Here is a 26177-nt window from a genome sequence, read left to right as displayed (position 1 = left end):
GTAGATATTTTGAAATACTATTTCTGCTCATCACTACTTCAAAATTATAGTAAGTAGTATACCCGTTGCTAGACCATAGTTAATGCATTAATAAAGAAGTATATGTATAACCATATCATAAATTTGACTTGTTATTTAGGTAACTGTATTCACAAAATTGTTTATATTTGTAGCACTATACTTGGTGTTTTTAATGCATTTAAAACATTATTATAAGAAGAAGTCTGTAGGCATCACCAGATTTCAGAGAGGTTCTTGGCACAAAATAAGAATTCCTGCTTTAATGGGAGATCACCAAAAAATACCAGGTGCTGAAGGCATTTTTTTTTGTTTTTTGAAGAATTCCTGTTTTAGAGCAAAAGAAAATGAAATAATCTTTTAACAAATAAAAGCAATAATGGTCTTTTACTCTGGTTTATAGTTTTATAGACATGTAAAAGTCCATATGTCAAAAAAGTCTCTTTCATTTTGCAGAGACCCAGCACAAAGGAAATAACATTACCACAGTCATCTGGAGATAAACCATCTTCCTATAGCTCTAGAATAAAATTTTTTTAGAAAGAGGACTTAAACAAAAACCAATTTCTACAACAAAGATTATATTTTTCTTTTTAGTAAAGCAAGCAGTATTTGACAAAATCCTGATTTATGATACTGCTGCTTTTTCAAATTATCCAGAGGATACTTTGGAATTTCCACTGGATTTTTCCAAACAATAGACCCAAATCCCATTTTATCTTTCTAAATCTTAAAAGAGGAACCAGGAATCATAAGGCCAATCAAAATGATATGACATGTACAAGTACTCAATTTAAGAGTTCAAGATTATTGCCTGGAATCCCTGTATTGAGATTTATGGTCATTTCATTTCTCAGATCAAAGATCTTTAGGGAAATGACAGAGGGCTGAGCAATACGTCATTAGCAGTTGTCTCTGTCAACACATTGCAGTATGCCCTTTGACTTTTAAAAGTTCACGGAAGGGCAACAGAATTTGGTGAGGGGAGAATAACAGCGGTTGGGGGTGAAAAGAGGCGGCAACACATGGGAGGCTCTCAGTGTCCACAGAGCATATTGTGTAATCACCTGGCTTGTCCTTCAGTGGGACACATGCTCCATCCTCATGCTGAGTTGCATAAGTAGTGATTTCAATGCTTCGGGGGTTTTTTTGGTGGCAGCGAGGGTGGGGGAGGAGGTTGTCTCTTTTCTTTCTCTTCTTCTTTCGTTAGTGATGCATGGAGGGATGAGGAGGGAGGGATGGGTAGGAGGAGGGAGGGAGGGAGGGGCAGAGAGAAAAGAGAAGAGAGAGAGAGAGCAGAGAGAGAAAAAGAAAGACAGAAAGCACGCAGGAAGAAGGAAGGGGGTGAGGGAGTATTTGCGTCTGTCAAGTCATTCCTGTCCTTCCTTCCTTCCTTCCTTCCTTCCTTCCTTCCTTCCTTCCTTCCTTTTCATTTCTTTCCCTTCCTTCCTTCTTTTTTTTTAAACCATATCATTGAGGACATGTTTGTGATGGCAAGGGTCTCAGACCCATTTGTCTGACTTATAGACTAGATGTTTTTGAGGTTTGTCTGTTTCTGACCATCCTGGCTCCAACAGTCCTATTTATCAATAAACAAAGATTGATCCACTAAAGACACTCAAAATGCAGCCTATGTACAGGAAGCACCATCTGGGAACTTGTTAGAAATTCAAATTCTCCGGCCTCAAACCAAACCTGCTGACTCATAATCTCTGGAGGTGGGGCCCAGCAATCTTTGTTTTAATAAACCTTCCAGATGATATTTTAGGCACACCAAGGACTGGGAAGCCCCGGCCTAGGCCGCTTTGCTGAGGAAAGAGGATGTTGCTGTGTCAGTGGGCCACAGCAGTGTGACGTGGGTGTTTAATAAGTGGCCAAAGTTCCACAATGAAGTATAACAAACCCGTGATCCCATTGCACATAGACCAAAGAGGAAAAATCCATTAGCTTTTCCTTAATTTGCCTATGCTACATCCACGCCAATGTGTTTACAAAACATGACACACCCCTACTGTGACTAATTGTTTTGAATTTGTAGGAAAGAGGTAAGGTTGAGTAATTCAGAGAATTAAGGCAGAACAAGCTGTGTGGCGAGTCAGAAACTTTTTTCTGGTCCTTCTACTGACTTTCTATAAATATGTTGAGAACTGGGACTGTATCTTACTCACACTTTTATCATCAGCAACTGGCTCAGTGCCTGGTTCACTATAGCTGCTCGGTGAATGTATGAAAAATGAATGAGTGAATAATGAATGAATGAAATGAAGTGATACTTTTGTCTTTATTTTATGTATTACTTTTATATTGCTATCAAAACAAATTACCAATAATTTAGCGATTTCAACAACAAAAATTATAGAATCTGATAGCTCTCCATGTTAGAAGTACAGAATGGTTCTCAGTGGGTTAAAATCAAAATGTCAGCAGGACTGCATTTCTTTCTGAAGACTTTAGGGGACAATTTATTTCCTTAATCATATGAGTTGATGACAGAATTCAGTTCCTTATGGTTGTAGAACCAAAGTCCCCATTTCTTTGCTGGCTGTCAGCTGAGGGCCTTGCCAAGGTCCTGGAGGCTGCCTGCATTGCTTGGCTCCTGGCCTCTTTCCTCCATCCCCAAAGCCAGCAGTAGGGGGGTGAGTACTTCTGAAGCACTGGATCTTTCCTCTTTCTTATTCAGCCATATCTCTGTGACTGACACTTTTGCCTTCCTCTTTTAAGGGCTTATATGGTTAGATGGGTCTAACTCAGATAAACCAGGATAATTTCCCTATTTCAAGGTTCATAATCTTCGTTACAACTGCAAAGTTCTTTTTGCCATGTAGGGTAACATACTTACAAAATCTAGCAATCAGGATATGTACAATTTTTGTGAGCCATTATTCTGCCTACCATACTCTATTGGACAAAGCATATATGAAAAGCATCTGAATCCCAGGAATTTTGTGAGGAACAGGCATATTATTCTTTTAGAAAATATTAGCACATGTATGAACACCCAGAAATGACCCTTTGCAAAATGATGAGTTTAGAGAAATTTGTAGCTTTTCAAGTATCACTACTTTTAAAACTCTCTCTCCTGCAGCCCCTCCATCTTCCACACAATGGTAGATGGCACCCAATCTTTTAACCTTTCCTCTCCTTTTCCTGCCTCCTAATCAAAACGTAATAGGAATAGTTAATAAGTATTGATTGTTTTACTATAGGTTGATATTTTCATACAAACCATTACATTAAATTAGCAAATGACCTCAATTAAGTAATTGGATTCTCATTTTAGAGAAAGAAGAGGCTTAGATTCTATCACAAGCCCCTCTTTTTAATCAGTACAAACTCTACCTCCTGTGATGCCCCATTTTCACATTCCCCCTACTCTAGCAAAACTAATATGTTCACTAGCTGATAATAGGAAAACTAATACGTTCACTAGCCGATATGCAAAGAATTGTGTATTAATTAGGGTTATCCAGAGAAACTGAACCAATAAAATATACGGATATGTATATAAAAGGAGACTTATTACAGGAATTAGCTCATGTAATTATGCAGGTGGGGAAGTCTCATGATATGTAGTATGCAAACTGGAGAACCAGGAAAGCCAGTGGTGTAATTCAGTCTGAGTCCAAAGGCTTCAGATTCCAGCAGTCAATGACGTAAATGCCAGAAAGAGTACGAAGGCCCACACTCTGGGAGAATCAGGAACAATGATGTCTAAGGGCAGGAAGAGGTGGACTTTCTAGCTCAAGCAAAAAGAACGCATTTGCCCTTCCTCCTCCATTTTGTCCCATTCAGGCTTTCAGGGGATTGGCTGACACCCACTCATATCAGCACACACTCTTCTGTATTCAGTCTATCAATTCAAAAACTTCTCTCTTCTAGAAACACCCTCAAAACACACCCAGGAATAATGCTTGACCAGCTATCTGGGCACCCCTTAGTCCAGGTAAGTCATCACATAAAATTAACCATTACAGGATCTTTAACAACAAAGATGCTTTGATTTTCACAGATCTCAAACTGTAAAGAACAACTTCAATGGTAAAAATCAAAGCATCTCGTGATAGGCCAGAGGAAGAAATCAAAATATCTGGTTTTACTTGGTATACAAAAATTTATAAAGCCTGGCAGAGTAGGAGTTCAGGAGAAGAGCACCGAAGGCTTCTTTTTTGTCCTTTCTATGTCAGAGAAAAAAGCACGCACTGTATCCAGTATTTAGGAAGAAGGTCTAGGGAAGGTTTCAAGAAACTGATTATTGTTATATTTAAACAAAGTCCCTCACTTCCAGATTGAAATTCTATTCCTACCAGAATTATATCAAATTGGTTAAAATGTTCCCACAATGTGGGAACCCACAAATAGGAATAAGAACTATTGAATTACAGAGTTATTTTGCCCTGCTTTTGAATATTATTTGTCTCCTTTTATTAATCAGCATTTAGTGACTCATTATTGGGAATTAGATAGGATATTTTGTTATTTGTAGATACCATGCCTGGTAGAGAGGTAAAAAGAAGAAATACAAAACTCAACCATGGATTGAGACACACATATCAGCAACCAATTATAATACAACATGATCTCATAAAGGTACAATCTCATTTTTCCTTATCCTGGAAAATATCTTAATCAAGAAACCCCAAGGAGATACGGATCTAATTCTTAATGGCTTGTTGGTTTGGAGGCCAAGGCTTGTCCGTGAGATATTCATTATTAACAACTATCCCGTACAGAACAGGGCAGCCCACTTCCCCTTTGCTTCATCAAGTTCCATTCACAAAAAGGTACTGTGTCCTCAGAGAATGGGGACTAGCATTCTATTTCTGTCCATCACAAAAGGTTATTTTCACCCTTAAATTTCCTACTGGTATTCCTAAGAGCAATCAAATATAACTTTTCTGTGACTTACATATTCATCGAAACCAGAAGTATTTATTGTATTTAGTATATATTTAGTATGTATGTAATTTATCATGAATAATAATTCTATGGCTATGATGAGTGTTTGTAGTCCCCCCTCCCCTTACCTGGACTGCCCCTGTGAAAATGAAAATGTAGGTGAAGGTAATATGGTTCTAGAATGCTGTATGTGGTTCTGAAATTTGTATTGCTGATTTTAAGCCACCACTCCATAGAACTTCTTGCCCTGTTCATCTCTCCTTTCAGAACTTAGCTCTCTAATAGATAAGGAACTAGCTACAGGGCAGGATCTATGACTTATACATATCTGTATTCCCAAAGTCTAGCCCACTTTGCCTGGTTATAATAAGTAATAACACTATAAAACATATCAATAATAATTGCATACATTTATATAGTATTCACAATGTGCTAAGCAATTATACGATTCATATATATTAACCAATTTTCTCTCATGACAATGATAGGAGATGGGTACTATTATTATACTCATTTTATAGATGAGAAAATTAAATGGAAAGGTACCACATGTAATTAAATGGACAACCTTAAGACAATTTCTCCAGCAGTGGGAATCTGAGGTCTAGAAAGGTACTTAGGAGTGAGGGGGCTGGGGTAGAAGAGGACAAGTCTTTTGAATATCTTCAATGATACTGTGTTTAACTTAAACAGATTTTCAGGGATGTCTCTTTGTCTATGATCTTGCTTCAGACAACTCTGCTCAATTATTTTTCTGATTTAAAGGAGTCTAGGAGTCAGGCAGGTTGTAAATACATTTTCCCAGGTCAGGGAAGTTCTGTGGAAAAGTCACAATTTGGCAACCCAACAACCTGAAGGAATATATTGGAGATGGACAAAGGAAGCCAGCCTAACCAGCTATAGGAGCCTATGGGACAGCTCTGGGCTAGGTTACTTCTCTTGTCCATGGGGTCTCTGTATTAGTTTTCTATACTACATCAAATTTCCACAATCTTAGCAGCTTCGAACAACACTCATGTATTATTTCACAGTTTCTGTGGACCAGGAGTCTAGCAATGGCTTATCTGGCTCACAAAAGGCTGCAGCCAGAACATCCACCAGCCTGGGGGAGATTCCATCTCCAAGCTCACTCAGGGTGCTGGCAGAATTCAGTCCCTTGCAGCTGTAGGCCTGAGTGCTTTGGCTGCTTGCTGGTTGTTGGCCGATGGCTGCCCTCAGCTTCTTGCCACATAGATGACCCCTCCACTCCCACCCACCCAAGAGCCTCTTACCTCTTCAAAGTCAGCGAGGGAGTTTTTAGAGCAAGTATGCAAGCAAGATGGACTCATATATCCTATTGTAATCATTACCTTCGCCATGTTCTGTTGCCAGAAGTCACAGATCTGGCCCTTACTCAAGCAGAGAACATGAGTAACAGAAGACAGGATTTTCAGGGGCCACCTAAAAGTTCATCCGCCACAGTTTCTCAGGACCCTCTTGAGATTTAGGCAAAAGTGTTACATATACTGCATTCGCCTAGCATGTGAATGGGTGAGATCAGGGACCCCGTCAGACTTGCTCATAGTGCCTCCTCCTTAATAAACATCTGTCCATGAATGAATGAGTGAATGACTCTAGTATGCTGCCTGTGGTAAAGGAAGGGACTAAATATCATGGGCAGAAATGAGGCTAGAAAACATGCTTTCCATTATTTTGATATGTAATAGATGGCTCTGTACTACTATTTACTCCTAGTTAACTAGTCCATTTTCTACTACAGAAGGCCATAAGCAAAAAAATGTTTTAGAAAACTGGGCCAAAACATAAGAGAGGGGAAAAAAGGATGCACTATGAGGGCACCTTTTCCAAGAGACAGAAATGCAATCTGCTCCCAGAAGGGTTTGGCACCCAGACTCCTGGGCTCTGCTCTTCACAGAGAAACTTTGGAAGAGCTCCGCACACTTTAACGAGGCTGTTATCCCTTTCTTTTTTATATTACTTGCAAATTATAAACCCTCAGGCATAATTTTGAATCTCAATCGCCAGGTAGCAACACTGGATACAAAGAGAAAACAAACTAAAAGACAGACAGACTAAGATGAGAAGAGAAAGTTTTAGCATTCGAGGGACCTCAGAGATCCAGCCAACGATCAAAGCTAGATATTGCTTGGAGCCATTGAGTATTTGGCTATTCTTCCTAGAGTATTTCGTGATGGGGCCTATTGCACAGTACTAAATTTAATCCAGGCAAGGAGGCCCTAGGCCTGGAGACATGTAGAAGCAAGGACACAAAAACAAAAGCACAGTAGGCATTGGAGATGTGACCTTTGCCATTACTTTAAAACACACAGAAACAGAACAGAGCTTGACTGACAAATGGCCATACACCAGACAAGTTCGATATTTAAAGTGTTGGTTGTCAGTGTGTCCATATGCCAGTGTGTGTGTCCAGGGGAAGGTGCAGGAATCAGGGAGGGCATGTCCAGCCTCACTTTCTATAAATCACAGTTGTGGAGAAAAATACGGAGTTATTTAAGAAGAAGAAAAAACACTGGACTTTTCTGGCATAGAAACCCAAGGTATGCAAGTACGGTGATCAGAACTCAAGCAACAACCTTTGTCTTCCCCTTCAGTAGATTTTCTAAACTCCAACTGTGCAAAAACTTTCAAACCGGATAAGGGATCTATTCATAGGCTGAGGTTTCACAAAAATTTATGAATCTGAACATATTAGATGACTAAGAGGTAGGCCCTGAAATCAGGCCAGGAAAAACTCAAGGAGGGAGACATTTACTCCCAAGAAGAAACAGTGGCCACGGAGGAGAAAAAAACAGTGAGTAATCACTGTCACCTTTCCATTTATGGCTCTGAGCTGCTCTTTATACTAGTGGTTTCTAATATGCAATTTTGTGTCTTCTATGTAATACTAAGTTATCAGAGGCTCCAGGGACTTGAGTGACCCCCTATTTATCTGAAGGTTTGTGGGCTTTCTTTGCTTTGTTCCTTTTCTTCTTCACCTGCATCATAGTTTATGATGAAACATGTTATTTGTCTCTAACATTCGCTTATTACTCCTGGATGAACTGGTTGAATGAAGGGCCTCAAAACACCTTTTCTTCCATAAAACTTTCAAACAACTTTGTCTCACTTAACAAAGTGGTCAGCCAAGAGGCACTTAACCTTCTTAAGTGCTGGCCTGTTTGGCCAATGTTTGTGATTACAGGTGATATTCAAAGAAGTCATATGTGAACTTTGAATGCACAAGGCTTGGAGAGCTTTTCTCAAGAGACAGAATATACAACGGCAAATATACACATTAATTAGGGACAGTCAGATGGGAGGAGAAAAAATAAAATGTTAAAAAAATAATTAAAAGAAGAAAAAGAAAAAAAGAAAAAAGAATAAGGGACAGTCAAGACTCTTAGAGGTAGCTACACACAGTCACAAAGAGAATTTCCCCTTAGTCCTAGATAGGAAAGCCTTTGAGATTCTGGCTGTACTGCATTCTTTGGACACCATGAGCATAGAGTATAATGAACTTAAGGGACTTAAACGTTGACTGGCACTTTAGTAGAGTGCTATGCATGCCAAGGATGCTCCGAAATACATGAGTAGTGGGAAGGATGGTCAGAGCTTTAGGGTAGAGCCTTTAGTTGACTCAATGTTGATAAAAAGAAGGGTGAGGGAAAAGTGGGAAAAGAGAAAGGACACGAAGATGGCAAACAGTTAAGTGTCACCTTAGAACTTGTGGGCAAGATTACTTCAACAAAGTTGAAATGCTATTTTTGTACATAAGGAGTAAAAGTGATACAAAGGTCAAAAGAGGGAAAATAAGTTTATCTGGGACTTGAACAGGCCAAGCGACAGAATTCTATTTTGACATTTAAGATACTCTAACTCATCAAGATTATATAAAACTTCACTGAAGCATGTCTTTTAAACTGACAAAATAACCAAGCCTTTTCTAGACCTTTTTTTTTTTTTTCACTGAAGAATTTGGATAGCCAGATTGGAAGAATGGTAAATAATAAAATATATGTATAAAGTCAGATAATCATGGCTCTCTCAAAAACACCATCTGTGTATGACATTGAGAGTCATTATTGAAGAGTGATAAACTTTCCCTTGACTCCATATAGTCTGACACAGCTGCTAAAATAAAGTACCACAGACTAGGTGGCTTAAACAACAGAAACTTATTATGTTATAATTCTGAAAGCTGGAAGTCCAAGATCAAGGTTTTGGCAGGATTGCTTTCTCTGAGGCCTCTCTCCTTGGCTTGTAAATGAGCATCTTCTCCCTGTGTATTCACATGGTCTTTCTTCTGTGTGTGTCTGTGTCTTAATCTCTTTTCATAAAACTCCAGTTATATTGGATAGGGACTCATCCTAATGACCTCACTTTAACTTAATTATCTCTTTAAAGACCATAGCTCCAATCACATCACATTTTGAAGTACCGAGGGTTGGTTGTTCATCCTATAACAGACTCTAAGGAGATGGAGACCGGGATAAGAGTTTTCAAAAGGATCTTCCTCTCCCATTTCTCCCATCATTGCAGAATGCCACTCCTAGCTGAGAGTGCTGTAGCTAGGTGGGGGTTCCCAGCCTCTCCTGAGGCCAGGATTGATTTTTAAATTTTAAAATCTATTGTTTGGTTTGGGATTTGACGTCAAAATCCTTTGTGAAAAATTGAATAGTTTGAGGGAGTCTACAGCAGTCTCTTCTTTCTATTGTGTCAAACTGCATTAAGTGGATTTTGTACCTGCAAAGATCCAGTACGGCTGCATCTTTGAGGTGTATATGTCTTCAAGAATTTTATCTCAGCTTTCTAGAATGTGACACACATGCAATCAGAGATGCCTGGGACAATATTAAGCAGGGCATTGAGTTACATCAAATTAAGTAGTGAAAAAGTTCTTCCCTTTCGATCGTTTTTTTTTAGTTCTTTGATTATATAAAAAAGAAAACATCGGGCTAGGGCTAATATATCTTTAACACCTAACAGCAATCTTTCTTTTTAATAAAGAGGGCAGACTTTAGGCCAGAGACTTTAGCAGGCAAAAATAACCGCCTGGCACTTTGTAATATTGTTTAGTCTCCATTATATTTGTTTTTATAGTTAAATACTACCACCAGGGAGGTGATAACAGTGTCCATTTACCTTTCAAAATTAATCTGTATATAAAAACTGAGTTAAGTCTATGCCATGCCACTCTGAACAAGCCTGATTCCATCTGATCTCAGAAGCTAAGCAAGGTTGGGCCTGGTTAGTACTTGGATGGGAGACCACCTAGGAAGACCAGCGCTGTAGGTATAAAAAATAATAATAATAAAAAAATAAGGGATTGTAAGCTGACAAAGTCCTTGCAATCAGTGAAGTCAATAAAGGGTTGCCTTGCCTAAAAAACAAACAAACAAACAAACAAAAACAAAACTGAGGTAATTTAAAGAAAACATTATGAGAAGAGCACAAGTGGTATTTGAATATGGCAAAAATTATACAGTCAAGTTGCAAATGATTGACATTTGGGAAAATCTATTTCATTCAATTCTCTTAGCACTTAATAAGGTAGGTTTCATTCATCATATTTTAATGAAGAAAAAACTGAAAATCAAAGAGCTTGTCCTTCAGATCACCATTCTAGATATTTGCAGAGCCAGCGTTTACATACTGGTGTGTTTAACTGCAAAGCTTATGTTTTCAACTACTAAACATCACCACTTGTTCATCAGGCCCACAGCAGCTTTTTGAGTAAGAGAAGGTAAATGTACTAAGGAGGTCTTGGAGTTTGACTGGTCTGTGAATAATCATATCTTTAATCAGTCAATACATTTGTAAATTTGTATGGAGTGTCTGCTATCTGCTAGCTAGCTAACAAACTTGGTGCTAAATTGTGATTTTTCTGGGAGTAATTAAAGACATTAATTTCCAGACAAGAAAAACAAAAATCAAACAAAGCAAAGTAAAACACAAAACAGGGAGATTTCTTTTTCCATGGAGATTAGTAAATGGCTTGAGACTGATATAACTACCAAAGGATCACTGAGATCGTCTGCAGCAAAGGGCACTGACCTGCTCTGGACCAGAAAGTAAATATTAATGATCTCTTCTATGAAAGAACATTGCACCATACCTGTTTTAAAGCATGGGACTTTAAAAGAAAATGTAGGAGGTTCTCTCATATCTAATCTCTGCTAGTATGAGTTGCTTAGTGTTGGCAATAGTCCCCAGTAATCCTGCCAGAAAAGTCACTGCAGTCTTTTAAAGACTTTACCTAGGAGGACTGCCAAGACAGAAAATTCAAATTGCGACAGCTATCAAATCCAACTCACACACACTCCCCCTCTCCCCACACATGCACTGCGATTTATTATAAAAAGAGACGTTCTAAGAACTTATGCCTGCAGGTTAGCAACTGACTACATGAGGATGAACATACATGATACCAGAACATCAGCAGAGAAAAGGGACTCAAATGCTTCCCTTTGGCCTCCATCTTGCTGGTGGTTACCTCCATCAGTAACCACACCAAGGACACAGAAGTCCAGCTTAGCAACCCCAGACTGGACCCCTCTGATGGTGCAAATCTTGGAGACCTTCTCCTTCTTCAGCAAGATCAAAGAAACAACAGTAGAGTTTGCTCCTGAACAGAAGCCCATTGTGTTGGGCCAATGTGGGAGTTTCTCTCTATGTCTGTCTTCTTTGTGAATGCTTCCCAATCTTTTGCGGAGCACCTAGAAACTCCTGATTAAATATTCCCTGAGACTCAGTCTCCACCCTGCAGTGCCATGGTACTGACTGCTACTCTTCAGGGGTAGAATTCCCTTTATGCGTAAGCAGACATGATTATTTGGGTTTCTATCAGACTGTACTGTCTGCTCCCTCAGTAGATCCGGACAACTGGACCATAAGAAGCTATTTGTAATATCCTCCAAAAAATGTTAGGGACTATCACATGATCACATTTGTTCCCTTAATATTGGTTGAGATAATATGTAATGACAAAAATTATGAAATAAGGAGTCCTAAATGATTTGGGCATTTATTAATCCCTAAGTAACTATGCAAGTTTTTAAAGTAAAACATATGTATCTGAGACAGATTATTTATTCAGTATGATGAATAAATAGATTCTCACAAAAAGGCTTCCTAAGGAATCTCCAGTATATAGGTTGAAAAACATTACATTATGTTATGAGCTCCTTGAGGAAAAAGCTATGTTTTTTTCAGCTTTATATCTCTAATATAACCCATTGTCTAGCCCATAACAGGTATGTAATAAGAAACAGATATTTGGGAGGAGTTTTGTTGTAGCTAACACTTGTGACATTCACAGAGCACTAATTATATGCTGGGCACTGTTGAAAGTGCTGCACATGTGTAAACTCATTTAATCGTAAATCAATTCTAGGGTGTAGATGTTACTACCATTCATATTTTACAAATAACAAAACTGAGCTTCAGAGATCTTTAGTAACTTACTCAAGGTCACACTGCAAAGAATTTAAAAGCTAGGATATAAACTAACATTTTATTGTTTATCATGTTTTTAAATGTAACTTCATGGAATCCACAGCTATAGGTATTCAGCGAGGTCTTGGGCACTGCTGACAGACCATTAATAGAATGCTACTTTGGCCACTCAACTGCATATGAGGAATGAGTGTCCTTTGTGAAGAGGTGTTAATCTCCTTGTCTCTAGGCTACTAAGAAACTGTTTCACAAACAGTGTGTGTATCCCGTCAGTCCCAACCTGATGTATTTCACACAGCAAGCTCTTACCTAGTTTATAAAGGGAATGAAAGATTACACAAATAAATGCCCATTCTTGAATGAAGACTTTAAATGACATCAATTACTTTTCTAGCTGCGAGGTTTGTGGCTTACACTGTAAGCCCTTCCATGAAAGAAAAATTATGTCAAGGCTTTATTTCTAGTGGTTGAAGAATTAGAACTCATAAATAAAAGAGATAAAGACATGCGTCAGAGAGAGGTGGGAGGCACAGGCTGGTTCAACAGTCAGTCTGACTTTACTGTGTCTCCTCAGCCTTGCATACACCAGTGAGCAGGTACTGTGGGAAATGCAAAGAGAAACGTGGTGTCATCTTGCTCTTGAGAAGCTCCTAATGGATTGGAGAAGGTGAAACATGTACATTAATAAACGCAAGGCAAAATATAACCTGTATTTAAAAACAGAGGGGGGGGGGAGGGAGAGAGAGAGAGAGAGAGAGATTGATTTGAATCAAGCAGAGAAGGGCCAGATGACTTCCAGCTAGGGGAAGCAGGAAATGCCAACCTCTGAACAAGTTGCATTTTGATTAATAGAGATTAGAGGGGACATAATTTCTACATAAGCAAAACTCTGGAGATGTGACAGGGGAAGGTGGGAGGAGAAGAACTGGCCGTTCGTCCTGGTTGATTAAATAGTAGCTACACAGTGGCCAACTCTAGACTAATCTTTATTTAGCTAGTATATTATTGTTTTTTCTTTCTTCTTCTTCTTTTTTTTTTTTGTAAAAAACAAATGTGATATTTGAGTGCATGAGGGAAGACGTAGGCTTTGGATCAGTCATCCTTCTCCACTGTCTGACTTAGCCTGTCATTTAGTCATGTTACCTGCTGTCTCTTCAGGGTTTCTGATAGGTGACCCCTGCACTCAAGTCAAGGGTGTCTTGGGGCTTCTAGGAGAACTAGAAAATAGGCAGGAGTTCTCAACCATGAAATAAGGCAGGCAAGGAATGGTGTGTGTGTGTGTGTGGAAGGATGTTGAATTTCATGGGAGAAAAAAATCCATCTTTATTTTCACAAACTTCTAAGTGAAATTTAGAATTTTCTTACATTTTGAATGTGGGCCAGAAAAAAATCACAATAGTGTTAGCAGTATGTGTAACTGTCACCAATACAATTCGCAGATTATTTCTTTTCACTTTAAAGTTGTTCGGTTATCTTAAACCAGGGGTCTCCATGCCTTGGTACTGGTCTGTGGCCTGTTAGGAAACAGGCCACACAGCAGGAGGTGAGTGGCGGGCAAAAGAGCAAAGCTTCACCTGTATGTGCAGCTGCTCCCCAGTGCCAGCATCACCAGCTCAGCTCCACCTCAGATCATCAGACATTAGATTCTCATGGGAGCATCTGTCCCTGGTGCCAAAAATGTTGGGGACTGCCGAACTATTGTTCATACCCTTCAATACTTTGAAAGTATGATAGTTATGAGACTTATGCTAACTCTTGTTATTTTGTGAGTTAATAAAAAAGTAAATATACTACATCGCAAATTTTATCAGTATTTTGATGTAATTTTCATATAATTGATTCCCTTTGTACTCCTATGTGTTTTATTTTATGTATTAAAAAACGTTGCTCTGAGAATGAGTCACAGTTTTTACCAGACCACAAATGGGTCCATGATATAAAATAGGTTAAAAACCTTTACTGAAAGTAGCTTGGATCCATATAGTAGAGAGTTTTAAATATCTTTTTTTGGCAGCATAAATTTAATTTTATAGGCAAATAGAAGCCACTGCAAGGCTTTTTCTTTGGCAGGTTTTAAAATTTTATTTTTTATTTTTTAATAATCTGATTGGAGTGTAATTATTTTTAATCATTTTATTGCGATATAATTAAATTGACGTGTAAATATAATTAAGTGCACCCTTTTTAAATGTAAAGTTCAGTGAGTTTTGACAAATGTGTATACATACATATAACTACCACTACAATCAAGATACAATTTGGGTAGTAGAAAGTAAAATTTTGAAACTATATATCCTGTTCCCCATCCTCACAGGATCCCCACCCTGGTTCACAAGTGCACCAGCACTTCACCAAGAGACTCACAACCTGAGTTCTAGCAAGGGAGAACAGTCCCCAAAGCAGTCCATGTGTACAGAGGTCATTAAAAATAAGAGACCTAGATATAGATGTGATACATACATGAACATTCTAATGTCAATCTTCAAATATTTACCTGTGAAATAACTTATACAAGCACTCTCAAGATCACAACTTTTTACTGGCTAAGAAAGGGCCAGAATCTGATTATCCATTCTTATCCATTATTGATAACTCGTGATCCAGGTAGCCATATTGGCACGTGCAATGATGATACCTGTTTTCTATTAGCCATAACTTAAGCAATATCTTATTGAAACTTCTGAAAACTACAGATATTAAAAAAAAAAAAAGTCACCAATCACCCTCTGGGACTCTGAGAAACTGGCCCAATTTGTTTTTCAGGTCCTACAAATATTTTTACTAAGATGGCATAAGACCAAAAAAAGTCACAAAACTGTTCGCATTAGATGTTACTTTTACTTCATTAGAGTGGGTCTCTATCACCCTACACAAATTAGACTTTTCCCTTTTAAAGACAGAGAAGCTAGGAAAAAATTGTTCACTTTAGAACAGCTCTCATATTCTTCTTAAGGAATTTTGAAATTATTGTAACTCTCCAAATATATTTATAGGGTGTGAAATAAAATTAAAAAGAGGTAATCTTCTAAAAGGGTATATGTGGAGGTTTTTCTTTGATCATTATACAAGTCTTCTGTCACATACTTCTTTGTACTATTAATGTTAGACAGGCAAATTACACTAAATAAATACATTTGTTCCAATATAAATATTCTGCAAGAATGTTTATAATAACGAAGACAACAGAGATAAGCAATATAATGATTCATGGGATTTTTTTTCCAATGAAAATGATGAGCTTTCTAGAATTTACTTTAATAACAATAGCTCTCATTTACTGAATGCTGGCTGTGGTCCAAAATTTTCTAAGAGGCTTTATTTATGTGTATGTTCTCATTTAATCCATCTAACAATTCTAAAAGCATTATTAACATGCGTATTTTTATAGACAAGGAAACTGAGATGCACAGAACCGTAAGTGGCAGATCCTACTCTGTCTTCCAAGATTGCTTTCCTTCCACTTTCTTGTTTTATTTGACGATGTATTACTAGTTATCTAACTTATTAGAGTCTGTGAATTATGCTTCGGTATCTCATTTTACAACATCTGGATTGAAAGTGTGAACTAAGAGTGATAGATTCTTTTTTGCAAGGGAAAATCTCATCTTCTGTAAGTGGTGAGGGATAAAGTCTCAAAAAGAGGATAGACCCGACCACCAAGCTCCCCAGAACTAGTTGGCTCCTCCTTCCAAGACCTTTACTCTGAGCATCTTCACTTCTTACTGGAGACTGAATGTGTGTAGCCCCCCAAACCTCCTGTGTTAAAACCATAATCCCCAGTGTGATGGTAATTGGAGATGGGGCCTTTGGGAGCTAATTAGATCATGAGGGTGGACCTCTGTGATGGGATTAATGTCCTTTCAAGAAGAGACAGGAGAATTTGTGTCCTCTCTGTTCTCTCTGCCTTGTGAGGATACAACTAGCAGATCACTATTTGTAAGTCAGAAAGAGTGCCATCAGCAAACATCAGATCTGTGCCACCTTGATCTGGGACTTCCCAGCTTCCAGACTGTGAGAAATAAGTATTTGTTGTTTAAACAACATCTGTGGTCTACAGCCATGCCACCCTGAATGCGCCCAATCTCATCTGATCTCAGAAGTTAAGCAGGGTCAGGCCTGGTTAGTACTTGGGTGGGAGACCACCTAGGAATACTGGGTGCTGCAGGCCTTTTAATAAACAAACAAACAAACAAACAAACAAATAAATAGAACCACATCTATGGGCCTCTGTTACAGCAGCCTGAACTAAGAAACCTCTTTAACTCCCAGTTCCTACACTTGATCGTTTTTTCTTTCCATTCTTATTAAACTGTTCTTATTCTTCATAAGAGCAAGTTAACAATAATTTCAGAGACTAGTCATAGGATTACTGCAGGGTTTTATTAGCCCTTGGTAATTAGTACATTGAATGAGCACGTTCATGAAATGTGATTGAAAGAAAATTAGAACTTTGTCTCTCACTGTCTCTTTAAAACTCGCTTAGTTTTTAAATACATAGATACAGAGATGGTCGCCAGATGGGAGGGGGCTGGGGGGTTTGCATGTAAAGGTGAAAGGGATTAAGAAATACAAATTGCCAGTTATAGATATAGCCCTGGGGATGTAAAGTACAGCATAGGGAATGTAGTCAATACTATAACTATGCATGGTGTCTGATGAGTACTAGACTTACCAGGGTGATCACTTCGTACGGTATATGTGTCTACTCACTATGTGTATACATGAAGCGAATATAATATTGCATAACAACTGTAATTGAAAAATAAATTTTAAAAAATTCATTTAAAAAATTGTTTTTGTTTCCCCTTTCCCGGAATGAAATCCAGCATGTTCTATGACTTTTCTGTTAACACTTAATAGACCTTCCTAGGTGACTTTATGTCACAAAACAGTCTCTATTAGATAATGCAGGTGCCCAGTCCCAAGTAATATGCAACTCTTTCTTTGATTTAATGTTAAATATTTTCCCTCTCCTCCCAGGCAGGCTTCTCAGAAGAGTGATGGTGCCTTTTCTCTCTCAACCTGCTAAGCAAGGCTCCTCTGACCAGGGGAGCGGAAAAAGAAGTACATAAAGTTCTTCCTTGACTATCGTCATTCTAAAAGGCTTTGCACTATCTGGCATGGCAGATATTTAAGGCTGATTTCCCCACAAGGACTATTGTGGATTCTTTACAAGTTCCCTCGATAGGTCCCTCACGCTGCAACTCTGCTTGAGAAACCAGTTCTCCAACAGTTCCTTTAAAAATCTGCATTTTCATCTGCCCCATTTTTATTACCCTCCTTGGCACCTGATAGTTATCATATCTCAGCGCCTCAATCCAAATTTCCTGTTTAACAACCTATAACATTTGCCGTTATGTTAATCCTATATATCACGGCCAATTGTCACTTTGGTAGGTATGAGTACAGAACGACATTCCTTTAAGCCAGTAAAAGTATATGTGAAAAATGTTGTCTGGCCCTTGTTACAGTATCTGAAAATTCTCTTATATTTATTTCTTTTCATTCAAAGTTTTGGTTTGATTTAAAATTGAAAATAAATTATAATACCTCTTCCACAGACATTAATTATCTTTTCAATTTTTTCTACATTTTGGTTGTTTTCAATAAACATGCACTTTCAAGTCTGGTTATCTTGTGCCTAGACTTGAAATCAATTCTGCCTTTCCTTGCTGATGGAAAATTTTCACGAGTTCACTATGTTTTATGCTTTTCTATGCAAAAATGCAGAAGAGAGCATAAACTCCAATTCCCAATCCCCAGAAGATTTGCATTCTAACCCAAGATCACCGTGTCATTCTTGGTTAATATCATCTGTGCTGTTGATGGGAATATTGGAGATCTGTCAGAGTTATGAATGTTTAAATAATAGTGGTACATTAATTTTTAAATACTCTAATTCCTTTCCTTCTCTCTCATGCCTCCCTCAGAATTGTATCAGAGACCACTACTGCATCAATTGCTTCAGCATGGCAGTGTCTAGGGCAGTGTCTAAGGAGAGTTTGGCAACTAAGATACAAAATATCAAGAGGCACTCACTTCTATGGTCATGCAAGCTCAGCGCCTACTTAAATTTTGCATCCTAGGTGTTTCACTTTCTCTCTATCGGACCAGTACTTATTCATTCAATAATATTCTCAAGTACCTCTGTGAGCCAAACACTGCTCTTGATGCTAGACATCCAGAAGAGCAGCAATCAGATAAAAGCTTCTGTCCTCAGTCTTGGGTAGCAATACGTGCTATGGAGAAAGACAAAGCAGAGAAAGGGATAAGGAAGAGCCAGGATAGGGTATGGGGTGTCATTTAAAATAGGGTGGTCAGGGAAATCCTTAATGAGAAGATGGCATCTGAGCAAAGAATTGAACACTTTGTCAAGTATTCAAAAACATTTTATAAATTTGTTGCCTATAGTTTATAATAAATAGATTTCTCATACGTATCTGGCTTCTCTTGACAAATCCAAAGATCTGGCAATATGAAGCCATACTTCTGTAGACAACAGCTGTCTGTCGCCAAGAAGGGCTGGCCACTTTAAACCAGCCCAGGGCCTTTATATTGGGCAAGAGCTCTCTGGTTCTCCAAGTCTCCACCTGCTTGCCTTGCTCAATTACATCTCCTGTCTGTCTCCTATAAGCTCCCAATTTTGCAAACTTTGGCTAGAAGGCTTATGAGAGACCTCAAAAGCTGTCACCCTCCCTCCAAGCAGTAACTCAGAGGCTTGGTGGCTATTGCAATGAGATGATCTGCTCACCAGACTGCAGTGAAGTCACTCCACCAGTGGTAAGGAAGGCCTGGACTCTGGACTCCAGAGATGAGTGGTGTTTACTTAATTGCTTGAAGCTAGGAGAAATAGATACTGCTGGGCTGTTCTCTTGCACAGTGACTGATGTTACTGGAAATTCGTTAAAATCTTGCTATCCTACTCTATACACGTTTTAATTTTCAACTAGTCCTTCTTGGAGAAAAAGGAAAAATAAAGAAATTCTGGGATGTGCAAGGCATGATTTTCTGTCTCAGCAAAATTTCAACACAACAAGCAGCTGCAGGCCTTTGAAACCACCTATCTGCTGGCACATATCAAGGATGGAAATTTTCCACTTGTGTGAGATGCCCATACTGTTCATTGAAACTGCCTTGAGGAAGAGATCTATGGTGGCAGATAGCACCAGCAGAGACTTCTGTGTGACAGAGTGCCATTTCCAACACAGGCGAGGCAAAGGCACATTGCTATAGCAACTACCACTTTGACTTTCCATACTTTAAGGGGAGTTTTATTTCTGCAACTATCTACCTAAATTATAAGAAGATTTTAAACTGAAGCCAAGTAGGTGAGAATGAATTAAGACTTTTCAACTTCAATTTCTATAAAAATATCAACTGTGAAATTGCATGAAACCAGTTTTGTTGTAAAATGAAAACATCTGGGAGCTCTGTGACTTTAAAGCAGACGTTAAGTGTTTGACAAATAGTGGTGTAAGATTTTGGATATATTTCAGTCAATTTACTGTATTTGCACTGGATTAAAAAGCCTCAAACCCTACCTATTGCACAGAGTATATTACGTCTCTGCTTTCTTTCACAATCACTTGAAAAAAAAAGAAAAAGAAAAAGAAAGGAGGAGCATATTTTCAATCTTAACTCCAAGTGGAGTACTGGAAAATTGAACTTTCATGTTAATAAAAATGAAAACCATGGATAAAAAATTAGAATTATTTAAAAAATAAGTTTGCAAATAACTACTCAGCCATTCAAATAACATGAATACTAAATTCCCATGAATTGAGGGAAAACATTTTAGAGTGACCCTAAGAAAATTTGTGAAACAGAAGAAATTTCTCTTTAATGTGCAAAATCTCTTTTCTGGACTTGTCCTTCACCTTTAGCAGGTTCCTCTCTTTACTGCTCTCCACACAGTTCCCATAATCATATTATCTCCCACACTTTTGCCTGCCTCCCTGTATCAAAATCCACGCCAATGGGAAGGCACAAGAAGCATTTTTTAAATCTGTTTTTAAAGTTATGATTCAAAAGATTGCTTCTGATTTTAAGAGCATGGAGAGTGCCAAGGGGGAAAAGACTTGGTCCCCTTTCCAAATTCTTATGACACGCTTCTCCTCTTGAGCAAATTTTTCAAAGGGTGCCAATAATTTTTACAGTCAAAGGTTTTTGTGGTTTCCTTTTGGAAATCAAACATTAAACAGCAGCATCTGGCCTGCAGATTGTTCTATTACTTCTCATACCTTCTTGTTACATTCATTGTATGAGTAGAAGTGCTTTGCAAGTTTTCTAGTGGTATCCTGAATAAACACATGCATTCATTATGTAGTAGACCTGCATCTAACAAAAGGAAAAACAAGAGAAGCCCCATTTTAATTTTTTCATGAAAAATTCTTCAGAGTTCTTTTTTAGCCTGCATCCCTTTTGATTCTTTTTTGTTTTACCTATAAAACAAGTTTGCAAATAATGACTGGCCCATGAACATAGTTTGGATGCTAAATTCATAATAATCATATGAAAACTTAATTTTAGTGTGACCTTCCAATTTAAGGAAACCATATGCGAGAGAGATATATTACTTAAGATGCAATAAAGCCATTTAACAAAAAAAAAAAAAAAATTTTTTTAAAGTAGAGGAAATAACTTTGAATGACTCTCTTTCCAGTGTCCCAGAAGTCACAGCAACGGCAATTGTACATTGGCTATAGATCCCCCTGCTTACCTGTTTTTCTTCCATGAATCATTACTAAGGTGTGGCTGTGTCTTGGGATCTCCAAATAGATCACCCAGGGCTGCCCCTGTCCTCAAGGCCATGGGAAGAAAACGACCATCTTTTCTCTACTTTCTATGACCGCATCTCCCTCTCCACTCCCTGCACCCTCTGTCCTCCTTGCAGAAGGAGAAGCTTCTTTCTTCTGACTCCTGGTTGCATCTACTTCCTTTCTTCATCAACTCTGTTTTCTCCTTTTGAACATCCTCCCTTCCTCCTGTCCCTTTCGTTCAAACTAAAGATCTGTGCTCAGCTCCCCAATTCTGAAAAACTCTTCTTTACATTATGCTCCCACCTCAAGATACTACTGTCAACTTTATTGCTCTACCAGCTACTCCGAATACTAGGCTTCTCAAACATTTTTATGCATGTGAATCACCTGGGAAATGCTGTTAGCATGCAGACTGATTCAATGAGGACCCAAGAAACTGCATTTCTGATGAGCACTCAGGTGACATCTATGCTAGAGGCCTCTCGGTTCCTTCATATTTGATTGTTCACTCATCACCATTTGATGTTCATTTCTTCTGCCTCCCTGAAATGGTTCCTAAATGTCACCATTGATCTTTTTATCCTTAAATCCAATGGCTTTTGACTTTGTCCTCATTTTCTTTAATCTGTCCACGGTATCATTTGTTACCATTAGTCACCTACCACCATTCTCTTGAAATTTTCTTCTCTTGGGTGTGCTGACTCCACACTGTTTTGGCTAGTCTTTAACAGGAAACTCCAGTTTCTTTTGATTGCCACCTGAAGGAACCTAATTACCACCCAGGTGATGATTCTCAAGTTCAGTATTTGTGCTTTGGCTCATCCTTCTCTCTGTCCTTTCCCTCAGGAAAGACTTAGAAATGCATTATTCATAGCTTCGGGACACATTATTCAAATGTATATTTACAAATGGACCTTTTCCCCCAGTTATATTCCAACCTCCAAATAGTAATTAGTTATCTCCACCTGGACAACCCACTCCTACCTGAAACGAGTTTTGAACCAAAGTTGAGACCTAACTTTCACAGAAACCAAATTCCTGTGCCTAACTTTTCTGTTGCTATGATTGGTGTCATCATTGCTCCAGTCATGTGAGCTCTCAGTCTCTGTGTTATCCTTGGTTTCTTCTGACCCTTCGCATTCCATCACTAAACTCTAAGCTAGAAGGACAGGAAAGGTGGATCTTAGGATCTAGCAGTGAGTGAGGTGAGAGTAGTGTGAGATTTGCTAGTCATATTTCTAGCTACAATTTAGTGGTCCTTTTGTGTTCTGATGATTTCTAACAGGCCTCAGCTCACCTATCAGCTTAAACCCCTGCCTGTTCTTCACCTTCCCCTTTTCTTCATTCTTTTTAAATTTTCATTTACATCCACATCTCCTATTCCTTTTCATTCCTTTCTTATCTCCTTTTTCTTTGTTTTTCTCTTTCATTGGTAATCAATCATACTTTTAAGAAAGAATCGCATGCCCTTTGCCTCTTCCTATCAGCACTCATTTATTGAATAATATCTATCCAATCATATTCATCCCTCATCTATCTATCTCATATTTCATCACTATACCGATTCTTGTCATCCTTCTTAATCTTAAAACTATTCCAGGAGAATAAAGACTATTACTCAGTCATTATTTTATCTTGTATCCCCTGGTGTCTGGCACTGAGTAGGTGTTCACTAAGTGATTGTTAAAGTAACCAAGAAGGAAGGAAAGGTAGGAGGGAAGAGAGAGAATATGATCCCCACTTTGCAGATAAGTAACGAAGGCTCCAAGAGGTTAAGCAACTTGCCTACAGTCATACGGTTAATTGGTGATAGAGTCAGGTTTCTCTGCCCATTCTGTCAAAAGCTAAAGCCTATGTAAAAAACACTGCCCTTCTGTGTTCCCAGCTTTCCACTAGGTGCCCCAGGAGAAGACAAACATGTACAAGACAAAGGATCTGCCCTGAAGGAGTGTGTAATTTAGTAAGGGAGCTAAGTACACAAATAACTGTAATATAAAGTAGGGTATAATCATGAGGTCACATTTTCTAAAAAGGTTTGTTCAGTACTTAGCTTCTCTGGGTAAGTAATTTTAGTGTATGGCAGAATAAAACAAGCTGGTAAACAATGTTCATATGGAAGTCTCTCCTTCTCCCTGGAGCCTGTGGTTGAGATTACTAAGAACAAGAGTGCTGAAATGCAAGCAAAGACGACTCTCCATCACGTGTCAGATCCAGAGTCTCTGTATAAATTACAGTATAGTTCCCAGTCTAAAAGCAGATCCAAGGTGCTTAGGAGCAGTTCTTAACTGCTGGCTGGCAAGAGCAGAAACAGTGTCATTAAAAGGTGCTGCCGGCTTATTGTCTTTTATAAGTTGGTACAAGGGAAAAACGTCTCTATGGCTTGGAAGAGACAGAAGGTGGAAGGTGAATTCTTTCTTTCTTTTTTTAATCCTAGAGTCAACAAACAATGTAGGTTTCTCTTATAAGTTTTTATTTCAAATGGCTTATCACAAAACTGGTCTTCAGGAAAAATGTGCATGAACTTCTGACTGCTCAATGAACAGACTATAATGGATAATGTGCTCAAAATGATTCAAGGCTCTTATATATAATAAAAATAGAAAGCAAGAATTATAGTGAGGTTAGTGTGGAGTATGGCTCATGAAATATAAAACTTTAATGTGATAAAGGTAACATTAGTTATGGACAGGTAGGTTCCATATGTGTTTCTTATGTTTTTCAGTCTCTACCAGTCTGGGGGCAAAATAGATTGTCATAAGTCTGACATTTCAAATCAGAGAGAATGATGACATTGGGACAACTGGTTAGTTATTTGCAAAAAAATAAAGTTAAGTCATTGCCTTAACTGTCTATTAAAGAAATATAGTAGGTATGTTAGAAATTTAAGTAAGGTATTAAACTATAAAAGTACTAGAAAAATGTGGAATAGATAAATAATTTTATACACTTAGGGTAAAAAAGTCTTGTAGTATGACACCAAAGGCAGAAACATGAAGCAAAAGATTATATGTTAAGTATGTTCAAAAAGGAAAACAGAAAAACTTTTATATTGGCCATAAAAGCAGAATAGCAATGTCAAAATAAAAATAAAAACCTGGAAGAACATGTTTAAAATATATGTGATATATTTTCTACATTTCTACAGTTGTTCAATTTAACAAGGAGGAAATAGATTCTTGCTGTAATCAGATAAAGAAAACAATTTTTTTGAAGACCTATAATTTCTCTCCTAACAGATTGCCAAAAATACACAAGAATCAATCATATCTAGTGACAGCAAGCATGTAAGAAAATGAACTATCATATAGGATTAATGGGAGAATTCTTGCTACCATTTTTGTGGAGGACACTTGGTAATTTGTACCACAAAACCTTTAAAATGGACATACTCTATGACCTAGCCATACTACTTCTAGAAATTTATCCCAGAAAATTATTAGAAAAATATAAAGCAATATATGTACAAAACACTTATTGTGGCATTGTTTATAATAGTGAGACTCAAACGCTCTTTTGTGTTTAATATGGAAGAGTTAAATATATTATGATCCGATCATATAATAGAATATCATGCTGCTATCAAAAAATCAGGATCAAAGATGTTTTTGTTGACACAGAAAGTTATTTAAGATAGGCTGTTACATGAAAAACATCATATTACACAACTTTTATGATAATTTTTTTAAAAAGCACATCGTATAAGAATTTGTATAACTTCTTTTAAAATTATATATCTATATATGTGTATATACATACATGTATAGCTATATATATGTATATATGTATAACACACACATAAACATGTACTAATATATATTAATATGGGGGTCGAACTGGCTTTGGATCTGGTGAGACTTGGATTAGGTTAACACCAAGGCCTCTGAGGTTTCAACGCCATCCCCCTAAGGGCTACTTCTTCACACGTCCGTCTGCCTCCTCCTTGTGCACTGGTCTTGTTTCACCTCATAAAACTTAGATGTAAAACTTAGTGCTTTCATAGTAAATTCAATCCCAGTAAGCCTTTTGGAAATTTCTGCTGACTTTATTGAAGGTTTAAGGAGCGTGGTGGTGATCACTTAAGACTCCTATCTCAATAGCTCTTCGGCCTTTTTATCATTAGGTATGTGTATGCATATGTGTGTGTACATATATATATATATATATTATATACGCATGTGTACATGTATATGCATAGAATTATGTGTGTGTATATATATATGTGTGTGTGTGTGTGTATGTATGTGCATATGTATAAAATATCTCCTAGCTCCTTGGATATTTAAAAATCTAAGAAGCTGTTATTCAGAAATTAACAGTGGCTATCTCTACATAGTGGAAGCTCAAATGACTTTATATTCTTCAAACTTTTCTGAATTTTCTAAAATTTTTACAAGCATGTACTACTATGGTAAGAGAAAAAAATAATTTCAGTTTTAAAGGACAGAGGCATAGTACTGATGACAAAGAAGTATTTGTTTGGGTCTGTCCACGCCTGCTCCACAGAAGTCCAGTGCCTTCAAATTCACCCTCAAATTGTTTGAGGAGCCTGCAGGGGGTATCCCACATGCACCCTGAAACCATCTTAGCTACCATGTTAGTTTCTCTTTGCCACCTTCCCTGAGATGACATCCCCTGCCAAAGGGGTATCCCTCCTCACATGGCCCTCAAAGATCCCCACACTACTGCTTGTGGATTCCCACCAGCACCTCAGCCAAGGGACCGAAGGTCTCACAAGGCCACCATCCCCTATCTTTGCCCCAATTGACCTTCTATTGACTTTTCCTTTTGTAACTACTGTGGAGGACACTGCTACTTTCCAGAGCCAGTGGTGACCTGTTTTTCCCTTTTTCTACCTTTGATAGAAAGAAAAGATAGAAAAATAAATAGAGCTTAATGGCCGAACCAGTCCTGCAGTTCTCCCTCCTTCTTATGTCAAAGAGAACAAAGGATCCCTGTGTTTCTGCTTTCTTGGAAATCTCACAGCAAAGCCCTGTCAGGAGGCTGCCTGGAGCTGCCGAGAGACCAGCTGGACCACCCACACAGAAATGA

The 26177-nt window shown here is 38.1% G+C and overlaps 1 long non-coding RNA gene and 2 pseudogenes across 1 annotated transcript in view; 2 read left to right on the top strand and 1 right to left on the bottom strand.

Annotated features, from left to right (window-relative positions):
• Positions 1–19940, bottom strand: part of LOC107512207 — a 66013-nt gene extending 46073 nt beyond the window's left edge. Inside the window, exons 1-2 of the long non-coding RNA XR_001597219.2 lie at positions 19121–19940; positions 18515–18608 (exon numbers count right to left, since the gene is read on the bottom strand). This is a non-coding gene — a long non-coding RNA (uncharacterized LOC107512207). The remainder of the gene's footprint in view (positions 1–18514; positions 18609–19120) is intronic.
• LOC118606963 lies at positions 10093–10209 on the top strand (annotated as a pseudogene).
• On the top strand, positions 16419–16537 carry LOC118607142 (annotated as a pseudogene).
• Positions 19941–26177: the final 6237 nt, after the last annotated feature.

Source organism: Rousettus aegyptiacus, unplaced genomic scaffold, assembly GCF_014176215.1.
Source record: "Rousettus aegyptiacus isolate mRouAeg1 unplaced genomic scaffold, mRouAeg1.p scaffold_m13_p_8, whole genome shotgun sequence".
Lineage (NCBI taxonomy): Eukaryota > Metazoa > Chordata > Mammalia > Chiroptera > Pteropodidae > Rousettus > Rousettus aegyptiacus.
The sequence above is the reverse complement of the archived record's forward strand: the minus strand, read 5'-3'. Positions and strand labels throughout refer to the sequence as shown.